This window comes from Palaemon carinicauda, chromosome 35 (genome assembly GCF_036898095.1).
Source record: "Palaemon carinicauda isolate YSFRI2023 chromosome 35, ASM3689809v2, whole genome shotgun sequence".
Classification (NCBI taxonomy): Eukaryota; Metazoa; Arthropoda; class Malacostraca; order Decapoda; family Palaemonidae; genus Palaemon; species Palaemon carinicauda.
Genome location: NC_090759.1, coordinates 71,648,370 through 71,658,369, shown reverse-complemented (window position 1 = coordinate 71,658,369; position 10,000 = coordinate 71,648,370).

The window sequence follows — 10,000 nt, the reverse complement described above, 5'->3', positions numbered from 1 at the left end:
ATGAGCAAATATATTATCATAGCCAAAAGACATGCATGTGTTAATATCTATCTATCGATCTATTTATCTATGAACAAACGTTTCTTATGCAAGCCTTAATACAGTACCACAACGGTTCTTGAAATATTCATTTATTCATTTACTTATTTCCTTTCCTCATTGGGCTATTTTTTCCTGTTGGGGCCCTTAGGCTTATAGCATCCTGCTTTTCCAACTAGGGTTGTAGCTTAGCAAGTAATAACAACAACAACAACAACAACACTAATAATAATAATAATAATAATAATAATAATAATAATAATAACACATTCCAGAAGTTTTAGTAATGCAGAGAGCAAATTCTGATATTATCTTAACTATATGAACGAATCAGTAAAACTTAAGAATTTTAAACTTGGTGCAAATGTTTTTCTGTTGAGAGAGAACATTAGCCTTATTATCTATTTTTTTTTTTACTTTTTATCCTTATTTCACCCGTCTTTTTCCCCTTAATTTTTCATAGATTATCATTTGCTTTTCTCATTTCTTCAGTATTGGACAGCTTTCACTATTGAGCCCCTAGAGCTTGAAGCATTTTGTTACTCCAACTAGGGTTGCAGTCTTGTAGTAATACAGATATAAAAAATAAACAGAAATAACTTCTTAAAAAATATTTCTCTTTGTTTATATTTTAGAATTAATCAACCTTAATCTTACTTCCGCTCAACACCTTACAGTAGAAAATAATTAAATATTCCCAGATAAACATTTAGATTAAAACATGTCCTATAGCAAAAAAAAAAAAGAGCCAGTCAACTCCTTTTGATAAGGAGGCTACAAAATAATATAATATTCCTAGATAAATATATAAAAAAAATAATAGCAGCTTTCTAGAATTGTCATTCATAAAAAAAGGACATTTGTGCCATTTAACTTGTTATAGTAGGCTACAAAATAATATAATATTCCTAGTTAAATATTAAAAAAAAAAAAAATGGTAATAACAGCTTCCTAGACTCGTGTCATTCATTCAAAAAGGACATTTGGACATGAGACTTGCCGTCTCCTCCAGAAAATCAATTAATAACCCTTTTGGTGATTCTCCTCTTATGGACAGTTTCAATTCCGACACTGAAACTTCTTACATACCTAAGAAATCTCTTCATCCAGCAATGAAAAGAAGACACGAAAAGTAACAACAGAGTATGCGACTGAAACTTGTTACATACCTAAGAAATCTCTTCATCCAGCAATGAAAAGAAGACATGAGGAGTAACGAAGTATGCAAGTGTAGAATCTAAATTTACTCTATGAAGCATAGTAGACTCATATGTCTTCCAAACCAATTATAAGGAATTCCAACCGTGGAAGAACAGTTTCACAAACTTTAATAATATACTATAGAAAAAAAAATGATTTATAAAACATATAATAAGATAACAATATCAATGCCATCGAATCACAACTCCGGAAGTCTTTCTACTTCTGTTTTCCCTAAAATTCAAAATAATTTTTATACTTTAGTAGGGCAAAAATATTCATTCCTTCTCTCCTTTTCTTGCTTACTTTCACACTAGGCTTTATAAAGAGGATGATTAGCCCGGTATACTTGACACCAGCATCAGGAAAAAGTTGGATCCATATAAAGAGGAAAGTTGTAAAAGAAAATGTGCCCTTTAAATACGTCCTTGCCTGGAGGTCATCAGACTGGGGTTCGAATCCCGCTCAAACTCGTTAGTTCCTTTGGTAGCTGCTCCCTCACCAACCTAGAGAGCTAAGCATGAAGGTTTTGAGGGAGCCTACAGGTCTACCAGCTGAGTCATCAACAGCTATTGCCTGGCCCTCCCTGGTCCTAGCTTGGGGAGAAGGGGCTTGGGCGATAATCATAAGTATATATAATCAGTCTCTAGGGCATTGTCCTGCTTGAAAGGGAAATGGCACTGTCCCCTTGCCTCTGCCATTCATGAGCATCCTCTAAACCTTTAATCAAGAGCCTAAATTGGTTTAGAATATTTAAAAACATTCAAAATCGAATGGGAGAAACACTGAGATGAAATCAAGATAACAAATGAATTGGTTACATTATCACATTCTGAATAACACAAGCTTGACCACTCCACATCGAGAGAGAGAGAGAGAGAGAGAGAGAGAGAGAGAGAGAGAGAGAGAGAGAGAGAGAGAGAGAGAGAGAGAATGGACAATTTAAAAAAAATCGATTGAAGCAGTCAATAAGGGAAGGGTATAGGACGGGTAGGGGTGGGGGGGGGGGGAGGTGGTTGCAGACGTTGCCCCGTTAAACGGATAGCCGTTATCGTGGGCTGGCCTCCGTCAGATGAGTGGCGAGCTGTACAAGTGGCCGTTAAAGAGATGGTCCTCTTAGAAAGGAGGTCATAAAATAAATGGCCTTTGAAGAGCTGCCCAGACGGAGAGAGAGAGAGAGAGAGAGAGAGAGAGAGAGAGAGAGAGAGAGAGAGAGAGAGAGAGAGAGAGAGAGAGAGTAGCACTTCCATGCATGAATAAATATTTTACGAATAACAATAGACTGATATTTTATGTAAGGAAGTAAATCTTCCTAAAGGGGATTTAACGTAAGTCAACCTTCCTTAGGGGATTCAACATAAGGTAATCTTCCTATGGGGATTTAACATAAATCAATTTGGTAGGGAATTTAACATAAGTCAATTTTCTAAGGGATTTAACAAGCAAATCTTGCTAAGGGAATTTAACACGTCAGTCTTCCGAAGGGGATTTAAAATAACAGGTCAATCTCCTTAAGGGAATTTATCATAACAATTCATTCCTCCTAAGGGGATTTAACAAAACAACAAGTCAATATCTAAAAGAGGGTTTAACATAACAAGAAGTCAATCTTCCTAAGGGGATTTAACATAAGAACAAGTTAATATTCTCAAGTTGATTTAAGATAACAAGTCAATCTTTTTAAGGGGATTCATACATAAGTCAATCTTCCTAAGGGAATATGACATAACAACAAGTCAACCATCCTAAGAGGATTTAACATAACAAGTCAATCTTCCAAAGGGGATTTAACATAAGTAAATCTTCCTAAGGGGACTTAACATAACGACAAGTCAATCTTCCTAAGAGGATTTAACATAACAACTAGTCAATCTTCCTAAGGGGATTTAACATAACAACTAGTCAATCTTCCTAAGGGGATTTAACATAAGTCAATCTTCCCAAGGGGATTTAACATAACAACAAGTCAATCATCCTAAGAGGATTTAACATAAGTCAATCTTCCTAAGGGGATTTAACATAAGTCAATCTTCCTAAGGGGATTAAACATAAGTCAATCTTCCAAAGGGGATTTAACATACCAATTCAATCTTCCCAAGGGGATTTAACATAACAACAGTACAGAAATTAAATTTCGACCTTGAAAAAAAAGTGAAATGGGGAGAAGACCTTAAATGGTAATCTTTCTATTATTCAAACCTCCAGTGCCATGGATTTTTCATAAGGCAATAAGTTAACGCTGTTGTAAGATTAAACAAAAAAAAAAACTTTCATTTCATTCTTCTGTCTGCTTCACGAAAAGGTTGTCGTGTTTCTTTTGTTTTTTTCTTTTTTTTACTCGTTTGAAATGTCATCTCATTTCTCTCCTATTGGTTCTTTCTTTTCTCCTATCATTCTTTCAAGCTATAGCATTCTTTCGTCCTGTTCGTTTCTTTGTTTTGGTTTTTCTTTTCTACAATACTTATCTTTATCAAATTTATCTCCTCCCTCAGACATCTTTTCCATTCCGCCCGGGTATTTCATTCTCATACATTTCTCCTTATTCAACTTTCTATTCAACCTATATCTTCCTTCATTATTCAGATTTGTTATTTTTTCTCTTCCTTAATACTTATCTTTATCAAACTCATCTCCTTCAAGGTTCTTTTCCATTCAATCCAGATATTTCATTTTTTTCCATTTCTCCTTATTCTCCTTCCCATCCAACCTATGTCTCCCTTAATTATTCAAATTCTCCTCTCTAAGATGCCTCATCGACGTCAGAAGGACTCGCATCCTCCGACGGAGTCTCACCCTTTCCCTTGACCTACAAGAGATAAAAAGGTCCCCATCGATCAATCCGGACGAGACCTCATGCATTTTCTACACGACTGTTCTGGATGACGGCCTTCGACGCATATCGAAAAGCGCCGCATTACTCTGCCGTAAATGTTAGCAGCCGGGGTAAACAGGATAGGTTGGAAGTAGGGTTAACGACTATGTCTGGCCATATACCAACCAGACAGACTCGTATGAGATGTAAAAACGTTAGATAAACTCGGTAGAGGGAGTTTTACATTCATGCTGGTCCAAGTATAGTTGAAATACTGCCGATAGAGATTTATTGGGTCCTTTGACTGGCCAGATAGTACTACATTGGATACTTCTCTAGTTACGGCGGCTCATTTTTCCTTTGCTTACACACACAAGAAAGCAATAAACACTCCTCAAAAAAAATTATAAGACAGAAAAAATTTGGTCGATTGTGGCACAACATATAGCAAGCCATTAATAAGAAAATCCTGGAAACTCGAAAAAAAATTTGTTTATTTTTGGAAGGGACAATTAGCTGAGCTTAAAGCACCTTTTGGCACATAGAGATCAAATCTGAGGGCAGGTGATTTGATTCTAACATTGGTGAACCAGTTATGAAGGATAGAGACAGTTTCTAATAAGTTATCTTTTGTGTGTTTAATTTCCAAAAGGTCTTCAACTATTTGTCATTAGACGAACTGTCATTCAATATATTAACAGGAGTTTGTGAGCTGTGGAACAGACAATATTCAGAAAACCCTGAACTATCGGTTTATGATATTTGCAGTCTCAGACCATCTTCTATCAACCAGTGCTAGTTTTCTTGTTGTTTCTTTTCATATTGGATATGGCTTTAGATTAGTTTGTTTTTATATATACCGTACAACTTAAGTATACTAAGTGGACCTAGTTACTTAAATAATCAATATCACAACGTTCCGACTATTTACATATGCTCTATAGTCCATTTCTTTTAGCGATGCATATTTGCACCGACTCGCAGCGGTGCCCTTTTAGCTCGGAAAAGTTTCCTGATCGCTAATTGGTTGGACGAGATTATTCTAACCAAGCAGCGATCAGGAAACTTTTCCGAGCTAAAAGGGCACCGCCGCGAGTCTGTGCAAATATGCATCGCTAAAAGAAATGGACTACAGATTAAATTGGGGATGTGGTAGCCTATTGGAAACGGTCCTCCTTGGCGATCTGCTGGACTGGGATTTGAAGCACGCTCAAGCTCGACAATTTCTTGTAGTGTCTGCAACCTCACCATCCTTGCGAGCTAAAGAATGGTGGGAGCATATAGGTCTACCTTCTGAGTCCTCAGCAGTTATTGTCTGGCCACCCCTGGTCCTAGCTTGCCTGGCACTCCTTGATCACTGCTAGGGTGGAGAGGGGCCTTGGGCGCTCATCATATGAATATACAGTATATGGTCAGTCTTTAGAGCACAGTGCAGCTATGGCATTGTCACTGTCCCTTGTCTCTGCCATTCATGAGTGACCTTTAAACCTTTAAGCGGCAGTGGAACGAGGCTGAATAATGAATTAAGGAAAGGAAAATGATTGCTAATAAAATAGAAGAACTAAAATCAATTTAGATTAAAATACCGGCTCTCACAGACAACATTCCAAGAGCCTAGTCCATCATATAAAAATCAATAAATAATGACAAACTATTATAAACGTAAAGTAATAATCCCCTAAAGACTTCATTACTATTGTTATCATAACAAAGCCCAAATAATCTAGACATGACACGTGACCTTCAACCCGTTACCGGGATTAATATAATCTCAAGGTTCTAAGGCCAAATTTTACAACATGATTTCTGAAAGGAAACAATTCAGAACCTTGTAATGCCAAGCAAGGAAAAGGCACCTTCCATCCAACTTCATTAATATGGCAATACTAGTGTACGCTATCCGTTAAAAGTTACGGCAAGATATTTAGATAGATATGCACACACGTGCACGGAAAAACAATCCCACTCACCAGGGTATGTCTATGTCTTCTCCCCCTACCCTAAGGACGGGGATGGCTAAGAGGGACTGGAAAGAACTATTACACACACACACACACATATATATATATATATATATATATATATATATATATATATATATATATATATATATATATATATATATATATATATACTTGAAAATGCGCCCAAACCCTTTCTCCACCCAAACTATGATCTGGGAGGGCCAGTCACTGGCTGCTGATGACTCAGCAGGTAGACCTCAAGGCTCCTCCAAACAACCCCCCCCCCCTCCCAACCATCCTTAGCTCACAAGGATGGTGAGGTTGAAGACACCAAAAGAAACTATGCAACTTGATCGGGACTCGAACCCCAGTCTGGTAAATCACCAGAGAGGGACGTTTCCAATGGGCCACATCAACACTAATGATCAAATCACTCTTATTTAAACGTAACTGACGATAAAGAGCTAATAGGATCTAAACGAGATATATATATATATATATATATATATATATATATATATATATATATATATATATATATATATATATATATATATATAGGCCATTATACGTATTATAAATACAAAAAGAAAATCCCTCATACGATTCAAAATAATATAAAAAAGGAAATAATATAAAAAAGGAAAAAATAAAATACTTTATCAATAAAAATCGAGATTCTTTCACCCACTAAACAAGGAATTGTAATTAGAAACAAAAATAGCTAAATTGGAAAATAAATAAACTACCAATGGAACATTTCCAATCAAGAACACAAAGAATCATTACAATGATTTAATTTTTTTTCCTTTTCTGCAATTAAAACATCTTTATATTCTATCTAATAATCGCAATGCAATAACATTTAGCCTGATGTTTATAATACGTAGTTATTTAAAATGTCCTACTCATATGCCAATTATATCTTTATCTTTGCAAAAAAAAAAAAAATACGTTTTCTTATACCTAGTCTCGATAACACCTTACTATTTTCAGCGAAACCTCATAAAAATATTTCCTCGCATTGGTATTGCTGTGTGAATGTATGAATAAATACATTTGCATACTAGATGATACGTCTTTTGGATGAACCAACTGAAAGAAGATATTAGGTCATTTGAATGAACCAATAGAAAGAAGATAGGCTATTAGTTCATTTAAATGAACCAACAGAAAGAAGATATTAGCTCATTTAAATGAACCAACAAAAAGAAGATATTAGGTCTTTTGAATGAACCAAGAAAGATATTAGGTCTTTTGAATGAACCAATAGAAAGAAGATATTAGGTCATTTGAATAAACCAATAGAAAGAAGATATTAGGTCTTTTGAATGAACCAATAGAAAGAAGATATTAGGTCATTTGAATAAACCAATAGAAAGAAGATATTAGGTCTTTTGAATGAACCAAGAGAAAGAAGATATTAGGTCTTTTGAATGAACCGAGAGAAAGAAGATATTAGGTCTTTTGAATGAACCAATAGAAGTATATCAGGTCATTTGAATAAACCAATAGAAAGAAGATATTAGGTCTTTTGAATGAACCAAGAGAAAGAAGATATTACGTCTTTTGAATGAACCAACAGAAAGAAGATATTAGGTCATTTGAATTAACCAATTGAAAGGTATTAAGTCTTTTGAATGAACCAAGAGAAAGAAGATATTAGGTCAATTGAATGAACCCATAGAAAGAAGATATTAGCTCATTTGAATGAACCAAGAGAAAGAAGATATTAGGTCATTTGAATGAACCAAGAGAAAGAAGATATTAGCTCATTTAAATGAACCAACAGAAAGAAGATATTAGGTCTTTTGAATGAACCAACAGAAAGAAGATATTAGGTCATTTGAATGAACCAATTGAAAGGTATTAAGTCTTTTGAACGAACCAATTGAAAGGAGATATTAGGTCTTTTGAATGAACCAAGCAAAAGAAGATATTAGGAGTTTTGAATGAACCAATAGAAAGAAGATATTAGCTCATTTAAATGAACCAACAGAAAGAAGATATTAGGTCTTTTGAATGAACCAACAGAAAGATATTAGGTCATTTGAATGAACCAATTGAAAGGTATTAAGTCTTTTGAACGAACCAATTGAAAGGAGATATTAAGTCTTTTGAATGAACCAAGCGAAGGAAGATATTAGGTCATTTGAATGAACCAATTGAAAGGTATTAAGTCTTTTGAACGAACCAATTGAAAGGAGATATTAAGTCTTTTGAATGAACCAAGCGAAAGAAGATATTAGCTCATTTAAATGAACCAACAAAAAGAAGATATTAGGTCTTTTGAATGAACCAATTGAAAGAAGATATTAGGTCTTTTGAACGAACCAATTGAAAGGAGATATTAGGTCATTAGAATGAAGAAAGCGAAACAAGATATTAGGTCATCTGAATGAACCCATAGAAAGAAGATATTAGGTCTTTTGAATGAACAAAGAAAGAAGATATTAGGTCATTTGAATAAACCAATAGAAAGAAGATATTAGGTCATTTAAATAAACTAATAAAAAAAGATATTAGGTCTTTGGAATGAACCAACAAAAAGATGATATTAGGTCTTTTGAATGAACCAATTGAAAGAAAATATTAGGTCTTTTGAATGAACCAATAGAAAGATATTAGGTCATTTGAATGAACCAATAGAAAGAAGATATTAGGTCATTTGAATAAACTAATAGAAAAAAGATATAAGGTCTTTTGAATGAACCAAGAGAAAGAAGATATTAGGTCTTTGGAATGAACCAAGAGAAAGAAGATAAGAAGATATTAGGTCTTTGGAATGAACCAAGAGAAAGAAGATATTAGGTCTTTTGAATGAACCAACGAAAAGATGATATTAGGTCTTTTGAATGAACCAATTGAAAGAAGATATTAGGTCTTTTGAATGAACCAATAGAAAGAAGATATTAGGTCATTTGAATAAAGTAATAGAAAGAAGATATTAAGTCTTTTGAATGAACCAATAGAAAGAGGATATTAGGTCATTTGAATAAACCAATAGAAAGAAGATATTAGGTCATTTGAATAAACTAATAGAAAAAAGATATAAGGTCTTTTGAATGAACCAAGAGAAAGAAGATATTAGGTCTTTGGAATGAACCAAGAGAAAGAAGATATTAGGTCTTTGGAATGAACCAACGAAAAGATGATATTAGGTCTTTTGAATGAACCAATAGAAAGAAAATATTAGGTCATAGGAATGAACCAATAGAAAGAAGATATTAGGTCTTTTGAATGAACCAAGAGAAAGAAGATATTAAGTCTTTTGAATGAACCAATAGAAAAAGGATATTAAGTCATTTGAATAAACCAATAGAAAGAAGATATTAGGTCATTTGAATAAACTAATAGAAAGAAGATATTAAGTCTTTTGAATGAACCAATAGAAAGAGGATATTAGGTCATTTGAATAAACTAATAGAAAAAAGATATTAGGTCTTTTGAATGAACCAAGAGAAAGAAGATATTAGGTCTTTGGAATGAACCAAGAGAAAGAAGATATTAGGTCTTTTGAATAAACCAACGAAAAGATGATATTAGGTCTTTTGAATGAACCAATAGAAAGAAGATATTAAGTCTTTTGAATGAACCAATAGAAAGAAGATATTACGTCATTTGAATAAACCAATGGAAAGAAAATATTACGTCATTTGAATAGACCAATAGAAAGAAGATATTAGGTCTTTTGAATGAACCAACAGAAAGAAGATATTAGTTCTTTTGAATGAACCAACGAAATGATGATATTAGGTCTTTTGAATGAACCAACTGAAAGAAGATATTAGGTCTTTTTAATGAACCAAGAGAAAGAAGATATTAGGTCTTTGGAATGAACCAAGAGAAAGAAGATATTAGGTCATTTGAATAAACCAATAGAAAGAAGATACGAGGTCATTCGAATGAACCAATTGAAAGGTATTAAGTCTTTTGAACGAACCAACAGAAAGAAGATATTAGGTAATTTGAATGACCAAAGAGA